Genomic DNA, 21,339 nt, shown 5'->3' on the forward strand with positions numbered 1-21,339 from the left:
CAGGCCCATACATGTTTCTAGGTTTTTAGGATAGTTTTAAGATTTTGGATGTTTTTAGGAGTTTAGCACATTTTTAGGACATTTCTAGACTTTTGACGACATATCTCGGATTTCAGGATGATTCTAGAATTTTCGGATGTTTCTTGGATTTCTGAACATCTCCGAGATTTTAGAATATTTAAAGGATGTCAGAAAATTTCTAGGGTTTTAGGATATTCAGATTTTAGGATGTTCCTATGACTGAAGGACTTTTTTAGGATTTTAGGACATTTTTTGGATTTCAGGACACCTCTTGTATTTTAGAACATTTCTAGGATTTTTGGACATGTCTAGGATTTTAGGAAAATTTTGGGGTTTTAGGATGTTTCTAGAATTTAAGGGCATTTCTAGAATTTTAGGATGTATCTAGGAATTCAGGACATTTCTACGATTTTAGGAAATTTCTTGGATTTTAGGTCATTTCTAGAATTTTAGGATGTAAAATGTACAGAAGTACAAAAACAATGCAAATTGTGAATCACTCTATTTTTATTGAGAATTAGAAGTTAGTTAGGGGGCCACCCAGCAACCTACTGGGGGCCAGATTTGGCTCGTTGGCCGTAAGTTGAGCATCACTGCTGTAGAGGTGTCCTTAAATGGGCACATAACCATCATGAGGAATCAAAAAAAACCACATCTTTACCTTGATGACAAGACGTGGAGCTGGTGATGGGTGGATGGATGGATGGAGGGGAAAAGATGGATGACTGAAAGGTCACATCTCAGAAGTTAATAGGTGCTTAAAAGGTCATGATACAAGCTGGGATCGGGTTTCAGGGACAGACTGACAAATGGGTGGATTGAGAGGATGTATGGCTGCTGGTGGGGGCTCTAAGACGGTAAGAGTCCATATAGAACCGTGATGGATAGACGCAGGCTCAGAGTGATAAATGGAGGTAAAGGAAGGATGGATGGTAGATGGATAGACGTATGGGGCATGTGATTTATAGGGAAAAGTGTATGGATAGAGAAAGAGAGCTGATGTAAACTCATGATATCAACTCCCTCTGTGTCTGTCTCTCTTTGTACCTCATTCTCCCAACACCATCTGTGTCAATGGGAGCTGGTGCCAGGCTAGACAATAGGGAGGGAGCGATGGCTCTGCAGGTGTGTGTGTGTGCATACATGTGAGGGTGTGCAAGTAGGAACACAAGTGCTGCCAATAGTTTGGTCACATAAATCCTGCAAATCAAAAGCAAAATCCTGTGTAAAACTATGAATGATATGAAGCAGTGAATGGCAGGTGAATTAGTCTTTTTTCTTTCCAAAACAAATGTGGATGATCTTCTGTCAGGTAAAGAAACGTCCAGAACAGTGATTGATTGCATTCCCTTTGTGGTAAATTGTGGATTTTGCCCTCAGTACCTTTGGAACCATTTTTGGTCAGCACTCTGCTTGGGGTACCTAACACACAGATCTGGTGCCAAAACACTGCAGTCTGTTCATTGGTCAGCAGAAAATCAACACCCTGTGCTCAGATTTTTCACATTAGTAATTAATAATTTCATTGACTGTGCTAACTGCCAGCAACTTTTAAGGTGGAAGATTTACTTGTAATGTTACTCAATGCATGTATTGATGATGTGAATCCATCACCACACCTTATATTTCAACAAAACACAGACAACACGGGACTTTACACTAGGAGACAGGTGTTTGTGTCCTATGTGAAAGAAAGGGAGCTTTGAGTTATTTAAAGGTGTGTTGTCACCATTTTTCTTTAACTTAGCCTCACCTACTTAACCTACGTAACTTAACATTGAGTATGTAACATCAGTCATGGGGTGCTGATTTGTCAGATATTGTACAATCTGTTTTAAGTGCATTTTTGTAATATACCATACTATTTGTTGTACGTGGATACGCCGGGAAAATACAGGTTCAGGGCAGAGTATCTGCACATAAATGCACCGCCACACACTTTTAGTGGATAAAAAGTGATGATTGAGAGGGATCGCTTTTGTATGATTCTGTGCATTGGTGTATTTTTTTTAAGGAAAATTCTGCAAATAATTACTTTTATGGAAAATTATGCATACAATTCCTTTTAAACACAGCACTTTGGCCTGTTATTTGCATAGAAAATACAAAGGCTTGATGTTTTGAGTGCTATCATTATTAAATTTGTTATCAGGCTACACACAACCAAAGGAGGATTATTACTGTACACATTATCAGCAAGAATATTAGTTAAAGGCAGGGTTTTCTAGAGACCCTGGGAATGAAGGACATCAGTACCACAACTCGAAGCAGAGTATGGAGGTTTAGGCAGAGTGGCACCACTCACCACAACATAAATCCCACTTTTCTTTAATTGCAACAGTCTTGGAGGAAACTGAAGACGTACTGTGGTATAGAATGGGACATTGTATGAGCATGCCATGTGCACAGATGCATAAACATGAGCTGATTGTGCTGTAGCATTCTCAGCTCATGGAGTCATGTACAGTAAGTGCGTGCAAACTGAAGACCCATTGTCACGTTGAATAAGACACTGTTACAGACCCTGTGTGTGTCTGAATGCAAGTGTGTTCAGTACATGTGAAAATCACATAATTTACCGTATGATATTAATGTGAATGACCCACATTTTGGTCCATTGTGCTGTGAATGGGACATCGCTATGCATATTTTCATTTAAAAAAACAGCTGTGTGAGCTAACATGTCTACAGCACAATGTCATTGAGATTGCCACATGTGCTGTACATGCATGAAACACACCATTGTGCTGTAAATGTGGATGCTTTGTGTTTCCGTAGGTGAAAAAGGGGAGGGTTTCTGTGTGTGTGTGTGTGTGTGTGTGTGTGTGTGTATGTGTGCGCTGGTGAATGAGATGCTGTCACAGTGATAGTCATTGTGTCTAATGTGGTGGAACTAATGCTATGCCATAGTCAACAACATGTTTTGCTCTGTTAACTGTTGTAATAGCTAAGCCAGCTGATACCACCACTAGCTGAGCTGGAGGTCTTCCACTACTGTATGTTACAGTTTGGCCATGCACAGTTAGCTCTGTTATAGTCGCAGTCATTTAGACAGAAAGCCTCCTGATGGTGAAATCCATGTCTTCGCACCGCACCATTCCTCCACACTGTAATGATAACGATATTAAGTTCTTGTGTCTTCACTGTAGTTACCCACAGGAAACCACACTGCCCACAATCCTCTTTGTTTAAAGCAGCCTAATTGACCACAAATTAAAAGACAGCTTTTTTTCTCCTTACCCCCTGCTGGAGGTAATTGTTTTTGCCGTGTAAGCTTCCACTTAATAGTTGACCTCGCAGAGCAGAAAACAATGCTGGTCAGTGTGTCTTATGTAGTGGAACTGATGTCTTTTGTAACTCTTAACAGCAGTTTTCTCTCTCGCCTCATTAGCGAGGTTAATTGGCAGGATAGGTGATGTCACTGTAGCCGAGCGGAGATCAATGATCCAGGTGTGAGATACGTCTGCTCCGCAGCTGACGTCATCGTGTGTCAAGTTTAATTGGCCCCACCAGGTGAAACCCTGCCAGCTTGTGATCCAAATTAGAGTAAATGTAATGTAGCTCTGTGTGCACGGGGTTATTACTGTTACCTTCTCTTTCTGTCAGTCCGCAGCTCAAAGGAGCACATCCGTCAGTGCTGACTCATTGAAAAGAATTGTTTTCTGCTTTCCTGCAATAGCTTTAGGTTTCTATTTATTTCAGTGTGATAAACTTGCAGAGACTTGTGTGCTCTCTTTTTCTGTTTGTCCCGCAGACATTCGAAAGTAGAGCTGATACTACATTAATGACTTTTTTTCACTTGATTAATCTGCCAAATGTTTTTTTCCGTTAATCGATTGATAATTTATCCTATAAAATACTGAAATTGTTTCTGTCAGTAGACATGTCATAATTGACTAATTGTTGCAGCCACATTTCAAAGACTGTAGTGCTGATCCTAAATTAAGTTGTCTCAGGCTCAGCGGGGAACTGATTGGAGAATTGGCTCAAGTACTATAATAATCATGGGATGTGGTTCTCATGCTCTGACATCAAGTGTGTGTATGTAGCTTTTAGAAATCAACATTTCTGCTTACAGTGGGACATTTTACTGATACTGAAATAGGAATTGATTTTGTTACAGTGTTTTGAAAAGATTTACTTTGAAAATACTGTGTTTTATGAATAATTGTTTAGGACACTGGTTCCCAACTGGTCCAGCCACAGTGGTTCCCAACTGCTGTTGTCCTCTCAGGAACAGTAAACAAAATATCCTTTACCTTTTAAAAATCCCTTCATGTTGACTTAAAATATCTGTATTCCAAAGGATTTGTTGTTGATAAGTTTCTGATCCGCAAACTCACTGCTAGATGCCACTAAATCCTACCCACTAGAACTTTACTACATTGTTAAATGCTGTTTACAGAGGGGTAAGCCCATAAATAAGACTATTTAATCTCTACCTCTGGCCATGAAATATCCCCACACAATTAAACAAACAAGCTATGATACCCAAGCTGCGTTCTGTTCACCTTGGAATGACATCACACCCAAGTTTACTGCGTCAGTACAAGTCCGAAAATCAAGATGTTATTAGCAGTTGATAAAGCGCATATATTGCGCAAACAAACGCTACAGTTACATTTCCACTGATTTAAGTTTAACAGTTCTGTGTATACAATAGTTTTAATGAGACACAAATGTGTAAGAAGCGCTAATAAACTGTACATAAGAGTGGTAAACAAATGAATAAGAGAATTTCACAAAAAATTTTTTTTTTTTTTTCAAAAGTCCTATTTTTAAAAAAAGGCTATTTCTGTCCCAATTAACTGCAAAAATAATATTATGGTGTGAAAAATAGAACATTTACAAACTGTGAAAAAGCATGTCACAGCGCTGAGCAGAAGAGAGAAGATTTTGAAGTTGCGTCGGTACAAAACACGAAGATCATAGCAGATCAGATGGTGTTTTTACCAACACCTTTTTCACACACGCACACACACAGATACACATATGTGACTCACTTCCTGCTGCAATGGTTGTGGTCCTTGTTGCTATATCAGCCCGCACACCCACCAACTGCTGTCACAAAAATGATCACTACATCGTCCAATGGCAGCAACCGGTGGCGTCGCTCCATTGGCTGGTTCAGTGGAGCCGGTGCAGATGTTGGTGGGTCTTTATGTCGATGGGATGTTAATGATGTTGTTTGTGTGTAAGTTAATTGAATACAGTGGATGGAGTGGATTTATAGCTTTGCAACACAGTGTAGTGCATAATTACAGAGAGATAATAATTCATGACCCAGCAGTATACATATGGAATTGATTTTTCAGAAATAAAATACCAAAAAAGTAGTCAGATATTTGTTGTATTGCAAAACAAATTTAGGTAACTTTCCTGCAACAAATTTTCCAAACTAACAAGGTTGGACATACAGCGTGGCCAAAGGCTATCTGAGACACAGTGTTTGTCTTTTCTGTGGCAGTACATTCCTGTGACATTTCCACCATTGAGGGACAAAATGAATAATTTACCACTTGGAAGCTGCCACATGAATGCAGAAATGGTATCTCTGCATGTGTGCCGTGTGTGTTACCTGATTGCAAAACAGTCATGTGCAGTCATTCAAACCCAGGAGTCAATACTCATCCAAGATGCATTTCAGTGGAAAAAACCCCCACGGATAAATCAATGGTGACATGTTGGATTTTCCAGAAACACAGTGCAAAGGTTTTTGACTTATAGGCAAACATCAATTTCCACCACTTGAATTGAAATAGAAAACATTTATCGGTGACTTTGGTTTAATAATTTCTGTTGATTTGTTTTGCAAATTGTAATAAATTGTCAGTGTAAATTCAGATATTGCAAATATGGTTTTTCCGCTTGGTCTGATTCCAGCTCAACTCCCATATAAATTGCAAATATGGTTTTTCCGCTTGGTCTGATTCCAGCTCAACTCCCATATAAATTGTTGATATTTAGTCAGTTATTTCAGTTATTATTTTGCAATATCCTGCATGTGCATTGCTGTTGGATTTGTAGCATTTCGAAGCAAATTCACTTTGAGAGTGCTTTAAGTTGAAGGCGAACCGAGCTCCTGCACTCTGGCAACAAACATAATCTTCAGTCTTCCTTCCTCGTCACCACAACTCAGTGAGATAAAAAGGCTTTGCTATCCTTTATGTACAACGCCGCTTTCAACAAGGGCCACACGCAATCTCAGCTCTGAGTCTATAGATTTTCTGTCGCTTTTTCTTTTTTCGCAGCCTCTAATTTGTCCATCTCTCTTACCCCCCGGTCTCTGTCTTTTTATATATGCCCACTCTTTCTGTTTATGTCTTTCTTGCCTTTTCATTTCTTTTTTTGTCCCCATCTCCTCACTCTGCTTGGAGGGATGCAGCCATCACACCTTGATGACTGTCTTGACCGCCAATCCATTTGACATGTTTCAATAGAGTCTGCAAAAAACAACTTTCAGCCATTGGTCCTGTTGACGTACTTCTATTGTACCATTAGACCTCAAACCTCAAAGATCAGTCCAAGCTGCATTCCTATTGCTCAGGTTGTTCTCTGTGATAGGGGTATTGTAGTTCTCTGGCTTTCAACTGTCAATAATATACAATGTGTTGAAAATTGCTTTTGGAGAAATTGCTGGTGAATGCAGGAAACATGGTTTAGAAGCATTTGGTGCTAAAAGAGGGAATTGGTGTTCGCCCGTCTTGTTTGAGGTACTTTTGAATAATTTTGTACCTGTTGACGACACACATTTTCACATTTTTGACTCTCTGTCTCTTGAAGACATTCCAAAGAATAATCCTTTGTATATCAGTTACTCACCCTGTGTTAACAGGAATGTGTGAAGAAAACTGTTTTTCTTGCATGCCTCTCACAGTGAACAAGGAATCCAAAAATGGAGAAAATTATTGATGGATTGAAATCACTGGGGGCCACTTTTAAGAACAGCAAAACTGTATCAAAATATTTGTCGGGGTGGATTTAACTCTTAGACTGTAGCAAAGCCTTACAGACAGCCTGTCCCTTCAGCAGCCCCGCCCTTAAATATGCATGACCTTATGTTTTAGTAAAATGTAAATGGATGAGTTATATTATGATTTACCCCTGCTCAGTTGTCATGAACACAGAAATTAGCTATAAACGTTTTTTCCCACTAGGCTGTAAACATGTTGATTTTTTTAATTTGGCATTTTAGTATTGGGGTCTATATGGAACGACCCACTTTGTGGCACTTTCATTTTGGCTTCATTTTTCAGGGCCTGAGCTTGCTGCTTGGTTCAAATGCACACACTTGCCCACACATGATACTCCTGTGCAGAAGTATTTTGAATAATAGTGCTTTAGCCAAGCGGCAACCTGCGGGGCTGAAAAATAAAGCCAGTGTCAAAAAACTGCAGTTCCTTGTATGGACACTTTTTATTAAGGCTTTAAGTTACACCTAATGAAGGGTGAGCTGCTTTAAGTGACTAATGTCCTCCAACTCCTTATTCCAACTCGTCAAATAATTCTGGCCTTGTAAGTAGACTTTCACATCTGCATGTATTGCACTGGTACCCTTAAGCATATTTTGTTAACATTACAAGACATTGTTTCAATTTATGCTTGTAACATGCATTGTGTCTTTTCAAAATACAATTCTGTTTTTACAGGAAATGTACAATTTTAGCTAATTTGATTCATACAGTCTTTGTCAAAATACACTTACAATGTAGGTAAAACATATCGCTTACATGTTTGTTTCCTTGTACAACAAAAACACATCTACATCTAGAAAAAAAACATCATGACTTGGCTCTACAGTCACAGAGGCAGTGAACAGCAGGCTCCCAAGTGAAAATCTTGGGTTTATTTGACCCTTTCTCACCCACCCTACAGAGACTTTTCAGCTCTTTATATTACGTTGTCACCAGTACAAGCTGATTCCGCTTGGCTGCTTGATGACATATTATCCCGATGCAAAAGGTGACTTTTTGTGTTGTTGTTTGACTCCGATATCACTGACAAAGTGGCGGTGTTTGGCATTTCAGAGGAGAACGGTCTGCATCCTCAACTTCTCACTCAGATACAATCCTCGCTCCTCGACAGCTCCATCCTCTTGTGCAAATGTGGTCACTTCTGTCTCCAAAACGCCAAGATGGTGCCGGCCGAAGTGCTGAACTTGAGGCCTCAAAATAGAAGCCCACAAACCAATGGGTGGCATTATGGCAGCTACTTTAATTATTTTTACAGTCTATGGTTTTAGTATGTATGTACATTTTCACCCTGCCTCTATGATAATGGATCATTGCTCATTGAATCTTTATATTGATCTAGATCACTGTTTAGTTAAACCTTTAATTCATAACAGCCCTTGCAAACTTTAGTTCATTTTATCTGCAGATGCCAGCAAAATACAAACAGAAAAAAACAGGCCAACCAACCCATAGCAGAACATTGTAGTTAAATTGCAACTGTTCTTTTGCAGTGGTGCAGAAGTAATATTTCTGCTGCAGGACCTATACCTGCAGAGGCTGAACTCTCCCAAAACAATTACAGAGCTATTGACAGTCACTAGGAGATGTTCAGTTTATTTCAGGACAGTGTGCTGTGCTGCTGTGATACACATTATTGTAGGTCAGACAAACAGATATTTTTAATTACTCTGTCACAACCTCTGCTTCTTCTAGGACGCAGGATGAAAGTGCTTCTTCTATTCTTAGTTTGCAGCATTGATTTTCTTCTATTGCTCTTTGCAAATGAACCTATTAAAATTCTCATATCCTCAAATGCTCAATGATTGTACAGTTATTTGTTTTACACACCAAATAATGCCTCGGTAATAAAAAGTGTAAGTAGCAGAGCGAGCCCGGCTTTTCACTGCTGTTGATAGAAGTACACTGCGTGCATAATCAGGGTGGTCTGTTGTCATGGTGAGCAGTCATCTCTTGGGGAGGGTCTGAAAACTCGGCATGATCAAAAGCAAATCCACAAGATTCTTTGCGGTCGTTGGACTCTCATTTCCACTCAAAACTGAATAAAATTGTGGATAAAATGATTCAACACTAACTATAGGCCCATCCCAGATGTTCTGTCTGCATCACATCTAATTTAACTGATGCTGTCAAAGATGAAAAGTTTCAACATCTGGAGAGTCTGGGATGTTGTGATAAATAAAACTGTATAAGGGGAAAATCATGCCTAGTCTACTTATGCTGTTTGCTTGTAAATGTGGCACCATTTGCTGTGCTGTAGAAAAAAAAATCCAAAACAGTCCATCAACAAGCTGTCAGCTAACTGCACATAATTCTCCACAACCTGGAGTCTTCAAGTGCAGTCAATACATTAAGGTTTGGAAAAAGACCAACTTTTGCAGTGGAAAATGTGCAGTAAGGTGTATTTCAGACTGGAACGTGTCCAAGCAACGAGCAGGAGGCTGTTAGAGCCGCCCTGCCTGCATGTTTGAGTGCTGCTGCTGCTGATGACAAGGTCTTGACAACACATCTGGAGGTGACAGAGCCTCTCTCTTCAACAATTGATCTCTGATGGCTAAGATAGAGTAACGGAAGCGGTCAAGGTATTTGAACCCCACTTTTAGCTCCTGGTATCATATTTAAGTCAATGAGTTGCTTGTGCTATAGAGAGTTGTGGATCCTCCTCCTCTGTTACTACAACCTTAAAAAAACACGTTCAAGTTAGAACGGATAGTGGTTCTTCATATAGATGCCATGTGGGAACCTCCTTAGGTTCAGCAAGGAACTTTTATTTATTGGTTCTTTAAAGAACCATTTTTATAAAATTCTTTAAAGAACCTTATTAAGATCTTCTGTGATACCACCCAAGCTTAGTAAGAACCTTTTAAGGTTCCACTAAGAACCTTTTTGTCTAGGGGGTCTCTGGAGAACCAGTTCAATTTGGTGCTTTAACCGTTATAGATTCTTGGACGTAAGGAACCTTTCATGAAAGCTTCTTTGAATATCAAGGATTGTTTTTTAGAAAACAAAAATGGTTCATTAGAAACCTATCGGCTCAAACCACAATTTTGATCTTTCATGATATCCTGATTGTTTTGAACAGAAATGCAACAGTGTATAATTAAGTGAACTGAAGTGATGAAATGAAAACGAATTAAATGAACTTTAAAAGCAGTTCAGCTTGTTACAATTGTAAGCTCAATTGACATCCACCATGAGCTCCAGCATTTGATTTCAATGACAAAAAAGGTATTAGTAGTCCAACCTCACCTCTGTGGGCTGTGCATCCTGCGCTCCATTAGCATCTGTAGTTCAACATGTTTTCTCATACAGAGATTTTCTTACATGACTCTTTTCTGATAGGCTCAAACATGTTCCTTGGTTTTGTGTCCATTTCGTAAGCTAAATATATATCTGTAATCTGTTTCTAAAAGGCTGCCTCACCAGCACCAGGCTCACTGCAACACCACTTTTCTCCTTTTCTCCTTTCTAAAGCTTTCTCATAAACTACAATTTTCCACCCTAGATGTTTTTTATTGTAAAAACAACATGACTTCTTCTCCCAGTTGAAATTGTGGCGTGTCGTGTAAAAGCAGTTGGAGGCTCACAGAAAAGGGTGCAAAACCATGATACTGTATCAACTCACGCTGTCATCACAAAACAGTCTGCGGGAACTGCGGCAGAGTAGAATCAGTAAAAAGTGAAATCTTTTTGTTTGAGGCAGAGACGCTGACTCAATCTATATTCTTCCACAGCTCGGTGGAGGCTTTAAATTGAACCCTTACACAGTTGGATTATTTGTACTATAGTGTGAGTGATACTGACACGCATAGTGTGGAATCAAATCCACTGTATAGGCTGCTGCTGTGCTTCTGTATAAGGCACTGCACTGTGCTATAGGACACAAGTATCACTGAAGAGTGCAACTGCAGTACCTTATTAGTTTAAACAGACAGTGTTGTGGTTTAGCAGGTGTTGGATGTGTGACTTTGTCTTCAACTTATTTCTTGAAAAAGCATGTTTTTCTCCTTTGGTTTGGTGATGGGGATGGCTCTAAATACTGCAATACCCATCACAGAGTGAGACACCTAATGCCAGATCACACTGGACACGAGTACATTGAGTCCAGCTTGTTGCTTCATTTTGGTGCCCATATTAACCAGTTGGGCTGTTCACGCAGGACGAGCTGCAGCCCCAAGCTCTGCTGCCATCTCATAGTAAGCAGCGATAGTTTAGGTGTCTTGTCTTTTTCTTTTTCTGCTAGCCAAAAGCAAATTTGACAAGAAAACACACGGATGATCTACGACATACAATAAAAAGGATATACAAGGTAGGCTATAAATGACCTGATTTTGATAGATGATAAAATATGCATTGTGTGCTTCTAAATATTTCTCAGTTTTGTCTAAACAGAAAGTGAGACAAGCAGACCAACACAGACACACAAGCACACCGAATTAGCTCTACGTGTGATTAGAAAAGAGCAGAGGATCAACTGACCGGCAGTGTGCTTCTGGTGTAAGCGGCCAGGTGACTGCTGACGGTCGACTGTGTGACAATTGACATATCTGGGCTCATCTGCATCTGGTGTGAACATGATTTAAGGGCTGTAACAGAAAGTCTGCTGATGTGGTGGAGAGACCTGACGGTCTGGGATTAGACCACCGGCGCAAAAACAATCTAATGTAGGTTGTTTGACCGGAGATGTTACGATACCAATTGGTACTGAGTCGATACAGACAAAATGCACCATTCAAAGTTGGGTCAGAGTAGGCTCAAGAATAGCACCAATTGTCCAACCTCGTGTTTTCTAGGCAGTAAAAGACACATGTGTCCCAGCCCTAAATCAGAATGATGGCAAATTAAAAACTCTTATTATTGCAGTTATGAACAAAACATGGAGCCATAGTTGCTGAATTTATTTAAAATTGACCCAGAATCCGAAAATCAGTTTTCTCAACAAAGCATTGGCCATTTTTATTGAGGACATTCTGACAGGTCATAGCAGGGAAAGCACAGGTGTAAATAATAAAATTGATGAAAGCTGAATTTTATGCAGCTGCTTTAGTTTCAGGGTCTCACTGTCATGCTGTCATGGCTTACTGTGATAGTTGAAAATAACAGAGCAATTGTTAATTTTAAAGTGTCACCTGTGCTTTTTCTGTTATAATGAGCCAAAATGTCCACTTTGATAAAAGGCTCTGTCTTTGGCTTCAAATGTTGTAAGTGAGAGAGTTTGAAGCTAGGCAGCCAGATGTGTCTTTCCTTGGGAGTTTTTAATGTTTTACATTGTGTTTTCTTCTTTTTAAGAATCAAATATTTTCTAATGCAGTTTTTTATCTTTTGTACGGATGATTCAACTGCAAGAGTTTCATGCCAAGCCAAGTAAAAGTGCTCCAGCTGTCAACTATTATCGTCTATGGAGAAAATAAATGCTTGAAATACCTCCTCCCAAACTGCATGTCACCAGAGTCCACTGGCCTCCCTTGATTCTGTATTTCAGTTGCAGGAAGCATAACATTTATCCATGGTTTTTCTCTCCAGCAAACACATTTGAAGTCTTCCTGTAGAGAATGAGGAAAAACAAACAACGATTAAATGGAAAAAATGGCACAAAAACACATTTTAAATCCTTCAAAGCATTCTTTTAATACAAGCCATTAGTGAGTGTTATTATTGTAATCTTCACTGCATCCCCCAAAAATCAAAACCTGAAGCTGCAGTCGTGCACAGACAAAACCTCTCCTGCAGGTTACATTGGATTGCTCGTTTCTTCAGAGAAGTCTAGTGGCCAATTTCAATCTCCCCCGCATCATACTCCTGACCACTTTTTTGAAAATCGCCACCAGTTTCTATCGACACTCAGCAGCGGAGAGCGAAAGGAAAATGGGGCGACGACATGCAACAAAGGTCATGTACTGGATTTGAGCGAGCGACACCACGGGCGCGTGTTCCTGCTGAGCTGCTAAGATGTGTATCGACGGCACTGGAAGCTGACCTTGTGCATGACCACCGCTGATGGATGAGCTGATGGTGTTTGGCCCTAATACTGCTGCCTCGATATTTACACACAGGCTGCAGACAGACAGCTTGACACAAAGGGCGCACTGGCAGACGTACAGACAGACATTTTTCTTTCTGTTTTATTTTAATACACTTCAAACTGCTGCGGCGGCACTCGCTGCTCTTGTATTGCTATTTACCCCTCAAGGTGAAACACTCCCCCATTGTTCTCTGAGAACTCATATCCTGTTGATGTAGTTGTTGCTATTGTTGTTGTTGCTGTGAATCCTGATATTCCGCCTGCGCAGTCGTTTTGATCTTATTACATCAAAGGAGCTCTTGAATTATAATGGTGAGCGACTGCAAAGCATTGCCTCGAGCTTCATTACACGTAATTATGAGATGGAGATATGACTGGTGTCAGATGTGCACCTCCTATGTGGAAAAAAAACAACAGAGTTTTCAGAATGACACTGATATTTTGTTGAGTTTCATGGGTTTTTTGGAGACAGGGGAAGTTGTTCAGCTTAGAAGAGTGTATGAAGGAGTCAATACTTTTTACTGAGCTGGAAATAGCAAGAAATGTTACAAGGTTTTGAAGCAGGAGATAAAATTTTCTTTGCAGTTTTTCTTTGCTACAGACAGTGTAAATACAGTCATGAAAAACCTGGTAAAGTCATGGAATTTGCAAATGGCAATTACTAGGCCTGAAAAGGTTTTGGAAAACTAAGTACACCCTGAAATTTTTGGAAAAGACATGGAAAGTTGCACACAAACCTGTATAATAACACGTGATGTGTTCATGAGCCATTTGAAATTTGAAAATCCAACCAATTTCTGTTTTTACAGTTTCTGGAGATACTAAATGCCATAATTTTTGGTGATTCTTGAAGAAAACATGCCTTCCAAACCCACGGGCCCTCTAATTTGGAAGCCAAATTTTCTTTGAAAATGACGCAAAATAAAAAAACACGAGTTGTTGAAAAAAATTATTTGACTCCCCCCCCCAAAAAAAGAACAGTCCCTAAGTTATTTTTAAGTTTAAAATCATAGATATTTTTAAAAAAGCTGTTATCTAGTAATGAAAAAGAAGTGATAAAGAGTATAGATTTATCGTCTTAAAAATTCGCCGGAAAGTCATGGAATTTTTTGGTAAAAGTGTGTATGAACCCTGTACAGAAGTAAAATCTAGTTCTACTGAGAATCTAAACATCCTCCCATCAGCAGTACACTTACTCCTGTTAAAACATCGTCTTTTGGACGGTCTGTGAAGTTTATAATTTTGTCCAAGGCCACATAAACATGGTTAGAAACTTGCAGATTGCTCTTACGGCCAATCTCTTTGGGTTTTCTCATTCTTTGCCATGATATTTTCCTCACTCTGTGTCATTGTTCCCTTGTAATTTTTCTCTCTGCATCTCTCCGTCTCTCTCCCAGGCTTATTCTCTCTTTTATTCTCTTTTCGCTGCTCTGCACAGTCTCTCTCCCGGGCCATTTGAGTTGCTCAGGGAGCTGTGAAAATGATGTCTATGTGTCTTTGCGTCTGCATCCTGTAGGGAGTGCCTTTGTGTGTGTGCGTTAGCGTGCAGGGACAGCGGAGGTGGTGGAGCGTGTTAAGTCTTGCTGTAGAAGAAGCCCTTCGACTGGGATAAGGAGCCATGGGAGGAAGGAAGAGAGGATGGTTGGATAGATATATTCATAGAGGATAGATGAATGTCTGCGTGCGGATCGATATTGGGATGGAGGGATTGAGATTTGGATGAATGGATGGAGAGACGGCCGGGGGAGATGAGTTGGGGAAGCAGGGGAGGAGCAGACGATAACAAGAGAGGATGGATCAATGATGGATAGATACCCAAGATGTATGGATGAACAGATGATAAATGGATGAACGGGTCGTTTAGCACTGCAAAGTTATCAGTAATGACCGTAGATGGCAGATAGTGGAGAGAGCCAAATGTGTTGGGTGTTGATGCTGAGTAAATAATGTGTACGTGCTGTCGTCTGACAGGAGAAAACAGCAGTTTAGAGTTTAAATGAAGTTTTTGGCCGACCTTTCAAAGACCAAAGAGCTAATCTGTTAGCTTGTTTACTGCAGGTTTTGTGTTGAAGCCCCCTTGAACTGTATTTCCAGTTAGGGATACTGCATATGTAAGGAGTCATAGAGATAACTAGTCTGGACTAGGGTTGGGTACTGTTTGAGCTTTTCCAAAACCGGTGCCAAAAGTTACTTTTAAAATGGTACCAGTGCTTTAAAGGTATTTGTAATTTACAGTTACCCAGTCCAACTGAATGGGAGGCAGTATTTCATCCTTTAAAATTTGGTCTACTACTGTGTCCATATAACTGCAATTTACAGACATTAGTCATGAATAAAGGCAACTCATTACTGACGTAAGCAAGAATACAGCCGCTCAAAGTAAGGCTGCTATCTTATGATCCTCACATGTGGTATTTGTGTATACTTTATAGCTTACTTAACTCACCTTTAGCAACGCTACGGTAACAAGAAAACAGTTACATCACACCATCTGAAAAGTTCATCACTGTTAGCCTATAGTTTGTGTTGGCTTTAGTTAGACAGCTGTTTCGGTAAATAGTCAACGTTAGATTCATTACCAATCTAAAAGAAATGTTTCGAGTTCATCATCAAACTGCATCTTTTTACTCTCCAAGGGCTGTCTCCAGAGTTTGGAAAGCCACACCACTATTTACTCTGGTGTTGCTTTTTCTTGAGTTGCTTCTTATCTTTGCCGCAGAACGTTGCTTCTTTCCTGAAGCTGCTTGTGATGGGGGTAATGGTCGTTTTCCCAGAGCCATAGCCATCGCTGTGTTTTTTTACACACTAATTCACAGAGACTGTGATTTCTACACTGTATCCATTGACTCAGGTGTTGTGTCAAGGACTTTTCCCTGTCGATATGTGTTTCCTCTCCACCTAAACCATACCCAAACCCTTGGCCCTAACCATGACCACCAAGGGGGGCGCAACATATTAACATGGGGGAGGCACTATTTGACAGGGAAACACACTTGAATGCAACACCGGCCAGCTTAACTTCTTTATCCTTTCCTGCAGCACACTAGATGCTACAGTGACTCATCATCGCCTCTCAGGCCAGAATGTATTATTACAGAGGGGACGAATTTTCAAAATAAAGAACAAAACGATTGTTCACAACGTGACAGAATAGCTTTTTTGTATTGCAAAGGCAAAGTTGAACCCCTTTAGTGCTGTTAACAATGTTAGCACCACTAGTCATGATGACATTGCTTATGATGCTAACAGATCCTGTCGTAATTAATGAACTTAAGAGGATGCTGTAATTTCAGAGTAAACAGACCATCTCTGGGCTCATGCTGATGGCTCAAATATCTCCTCAGTGTCCGTTTGGCTGTGTGAGCTGCTATTAAAATGCTATCTTACACTGGCGTTTTTAAATCCATGTTTGGGTTGACAGTGTTACTTTTTTGGACAGATGATTAAATTTCAGAAGGTACTGAGTATAAAATTGACATGCTGTCTTTTACTCCAGTGGCATTCAGCTGTGTCCTCTTCATTATCTGATATTTCTCCAGCCAGACTTCCTGAACAGAGCTGATGTAAGTCTTTCGCTGGGTTACTGACCAACACTTTAAAGAGTCTGAGAGGAAGCTGAAGTGTACTAAGTTTGGGAGTAACATATGTTAAAGGGGCAGCTTGTTTTTCTGACTCAAAAGATTCCATTTTTATATTGAATCTCTCCCTTGCTTTAATGTGATTGGCTCATGCTGAGAGAGACTGGATGGTGGCCTCAAAGTGACAAAATCCCAGAAAAGGCCAAAACCAAAAGTTGTTATCAGATAAAGCAACCAATATGGTGTGTGACCTTTATTGACGTCTTGACCAAAGATTTTCTGTCAGTTGGTCAATACAGACTCTTCCTCGGGTTCAGAAGTTCGATCCACACAAGAAGCAGAGGTCTAATTTTTAACCCCGACTTCATCAGTTCAAAGCTGCTCAATCAAGAAGAAAAGTCTGATTGTTCTGTTCCAGCAGAATCTGTAGAGAAGCAAATCTTTCTGTTCTGGTGGAGATGAAGTATTCATCATTTCAGGAATTTGAGAGTTTACAAAGAACAAATCTCATCTGGCATTAACAGTACTCCTGCCTCTGAGTGCCTCCAGTGCTGAGCACCAAGGTGACAAGGAGGCGGTTGCCTCAGGCAGCAGCAGGGAAGCTTTAGGCTGCTATCATACCGAGAAATAGAATATTACTTCAAATTCATTGTGAAATGAATAAGCAGGTTAACACAATAAAAGCATAACTCTCTCTTACCTTTGCTTCTTATCTGTGACTTCAAGTGGAATTTTTTAGTTTTTTGTAAAATTAAAAGTCAATAGTCTCTTTAACAGTTTATTGTCGAATAGAGTTTATAAAATTCCCTGGGGTTGACTCGAATTCTTTGCTCGGTGTAATGATACTTGTCATACAGTTATTTTAGTTATTTTTGGCACACACAACAGATGGTACAGTGTGTACTGTAGCACCATGCCAACGATTATGTGAGGATGCCCAACACATTGTCTCTTTGCACATCTTAACTTTTTTTACTCTGGTAAGGTGGTTGCATTTTGGTTCAGTTTGGTTTTGGTTTGATCGTCAGCAGGATTAAGGAAAAACTTCTGGCCCCATTTAATGAAACTTGGTGGAAGGGCGTAACCAGTAAAATTTTGAGTCGATCCGAACCACAAGATGGATACATGATGTTTTTTATACATTATTTTAATCTTTGTGAAAATTGCGAGGTAAAGCATTTGACCTCGGTGGAAGTCTGAGCTCTCTGATTGCCCTTCTAGTTTTCTAATGATTTTAATTCAAAAAGCAGCCCACAAAGTAATCTACTTTGCTGGATAAGGTCTTCACAACACTAAAGAATGTGATAATTTGCACTTTTCTACTTTCCTTTTCTTCTTACTGTGAATTAAATGAGAAGATTCACACCCCTTTTGGCTGTCTTAATCCATACGCTTAACTGACTGGCAGCTGGTTAGATAAAAAAAAATTGGGGCGAATGGCTACAGCAAGACAAAGTAACTGTTAGCACTACCTCAAAATCTCACATAGTTTAATGTTATATCTTGTTTGCTAATGTTTTTTAAAATCATGCTGTAAAAGTTACATCCTGGCTGATCATTACTCATGTAATGTTTGGCAACGATGTCAGATGTATACAATGCTGCATTTTGTTGCGTTTTGCAGCTGCAAACTTTATGATTATCACATTCGACAGCTGCAGATATACACAATGAGGGGATTAGACAGGGCTATAATTTTGCTTTGTAGGTAAAACAGCAGTTAAAGGTGCAGTTTAGGTGCATCTATCTGAAGGAGGAAGCCCTCCTCAGTTGCTCTTTCTGAGGATTCGACCATTTTTTCTGTTAAAAGGGGTTTGTTTTTGGGGTGCGGGGAGTTTGCCTTATCCGTTGTGAGGGTCCAAGGACAGAGGGATGTTGTATGCCTCTGAGGCAAGTTGTGATTTGTGATAATGTTTTTATAAATAAAATTCACTTGACTTAAAGTTGCAACCATCTAAATTGGCACAAAAATGGTCACTTGCCAATGTGGGAGCTTTAGAATGAAGAAGTGGTTGGTACGTTTGTAGGAATATCCACAGAAATTCATAGTTCTGTACATATCGAAAACTTTTTATTACCCTCGAGTTTATTCTTTATTTCTTTCATAATGGTGAGAATCCAATTTCACCCTTTGTAACCTTCACCCACCAACCCTATCATTATCCTTTACATCTTAAACCTGCTTCACCTCACTGTTATCTCTTCTGTCTATTACACATCTTACATGCTGTGCAGTATGTTGTATGATGCATAATTAGCCAAAGCTTTTAGTTTAAAGAGTATCCTCAATAATAGACAAGAGGTTGTTCTTGTGACAGCACAAGATGTAAACATTAAGATCGTCCTTCTTGGTTGAGCTGAGAACGTCAACCAAGCTTGAGGTTACAGCTCAGTAACCTTGAGCACGATTCCTTATGCACAGTGATTTGGTTGGTGGATGTAGTTCAGTAGAAAGAAAATAGTTCCCACATGAACCTGCTGACAACAGATCTGTGGATTATCTTGAGTAACTGGGTAATGATTTCTGTGAAAATACATTGTTGTTGAGTTTTTCAAGTTTGTTTTTTTGCAGCCGGTGCTGTGACTTCCTGGAGTCCTTGCTGACAGGCATATTTTTGGATTTGACGGAGCCAAGTCAGCATTTTCCCTCTGTTTGAAGTAGTTATGCTAAGCTAAGCTAACCGTCTCCCGTAAATTTACATTTTAGGGACAGACGTAACAGTGGCATCAAATTTTCTCACCAAATTTGTTGTCAAGAAAGCCAATAAGCATATTTCCCAAAATATTGAACTTATCCTTTAAGATGTATTTTAAGTGGTTTCCAAATTAGCAGACATCAAAACAATAACAAAAACTGCCGATTCATGTTACTTACCTAACTGATTAATCAACTGATTAACACAAATCTAGTCCATCTAACACACCACATATCCATGACTCAGGAAAAAAATCTTGCCTCCAGTTCCTTTTGCTTCTTAAATCTTAAAAACACCTGAGCATCAGGCATGTAGATCGCCTCCATTTTGACAAGCAACGTTTGTGTTTTCAAAACAGCAGATTAAGCGCGTCATCTTACTGCTCCGGTACTTGTTAGCCTCTTCATCTTGGTAGCATTGAAAAAAAATAACCGCACAAAAGCGTTGTTTTGACAGCAGCTTTTCTTATCTGTGATGGGTCACATTTTCACTGCCGCCTGCCAAGGTCTTCTGTCGCTTCTCCAAAAGCTGCTATTATTTTGATCTATAAATACATTACTTGGGGTCTTTGTTCTCTTGCACACACAAATGAACGCACGCCGCCATGCAAGGCACAAATTCATATCCACGCACCGCTAGGCGTGTACACACAGACACTGCGCGTTCTCTCCGCTCTGATGTCTCGCAATATGAATCCAGAGAATCCGCTTCTCCTCACTCAGTCCCCAAAGGCATCAATGAAGAAGAGTTTTGTTTCAGTTTTGAATCCCTTTAAGGACTATAGAAGATATTGGCTGATGTGTGAGAGCAAAAAGACCTTGGCATTACACTTTCATCTTTACCTGTAATCATTTTGCCTCCACCACTCATCCCTCTCTCATGCCCTCTCCTCCTCTTCCTCTCCTCCATCTCCCTCTCAGTATGAATTGATTTAGTCTTATTACCTTACACACCTGCCCTCTGGTTTGGCTCCACTCTTATCTCTCACATAGACACACACACACACACACACACACACACATCCTGCCTTCTATTTCTTTCCCCCTGCTCCCTCCATCATACTCACACATACACAAACACACACAGACACAGTAATCAGATCCGGCAATCTCTTGTATTTTTGAATACGGCAGCTAAAGTGAGATACGGATACAGTCTCAGCTTTCAACCCGGCTCCGGATCAGCGTATCAGCCAAACTGTATAGTCCCGTCTCACCAAAATAGAAGCACAGTATGTTTTTGAATGTAGGAGACATGGTGGTGGCAGCTCTGTTCTCTCTCTGTGTGTGTGTGTGTGTGTGTGTGTGTGTGTGTGTGTGTGTGTGTAGAATAATGCTGTGCCTCAGTAGCATGCCATTAACACTCACACAGTAAGGACTTTGATTCCCACAGGGCCACCTGTATGGAAACTGGACACATTATGCAACACTTGAGGTAAAAATACCCCCAAAACCGAATACATGAATATAAACACTGTTTATGAAACTATAAGCTTGTGCAACTTGTATCCTTCTTTTATTATGGTATTTATTTATTTTTGAATAGTGCTTTTTATTGTTTTCTTGGGAAAAATAATGTTTACAGCAACCAAACAAATGAGGGCAAAAATAAAAAAATAAATAAAAGCTTGCGGGACATTTCTTGCTGAGTTGCTCAGTACCCTTTTTACCATGTTTTTGAAAGAAATCCAACCAATTTCGCAGAGTAGGAAACTGCACAGCCATTCAGACGTTTAAATACTTGTGAAAGGTGTCTAAATGCAGCACACGAAAAATGATGTTGAGGTTTCAGGTTTCAAAAGGTTAATGGTAATTTTTCAAGTCCTATCTTCCTGTCCTAGGACTTCTTGGCGTTGGTACAAGACTGTCATGCTACGTCCAACTTTGTGACAGAGAGGACAGTCACAGCAGACTTCTGAGGTGGAAGGATTGTTTTTGCTTTCAAGGTTCTTGGGGTGAAAATAAAAGGCTTGTCATTTTCTGCACAGACAGTTTGGTGACTGGCAGTTGGAGCACCTCTAAGGCTTGGCTGGGCATGAAACTCTCCTTGTT

At 39.9% G+C, this 21,339-nt stretch overlaps 1 protein-coding gene across 2 annotated transcripts in view; it reads left to right on the top strand.

Moving 5' to 3' along the window:
* The window catches only part of nkain2 (sodium/potassium transporting ATPase interacting 2), a 102,439-nt gene that overhangs the window by 1,544 nt on the left and 79,556 nt on the right, over nucleotides 1–21,339 (top strand). The window lies entirely within an intron of this gene.

This window comes from Plectropomus leopardus, chromosome 16 (assembly GCF_026936395.1).
Source record: "Plectropomus leopardus strain MGB_pleo_1.0 chromosome 16, ASM2693639v1, whole genome shotgun sequence".
NCBI lineage: Eukaryota > Metazoa > Chordata > Actinopteri > Perciformes > Serranidae > Plectropomus > Plectropomus leopardus.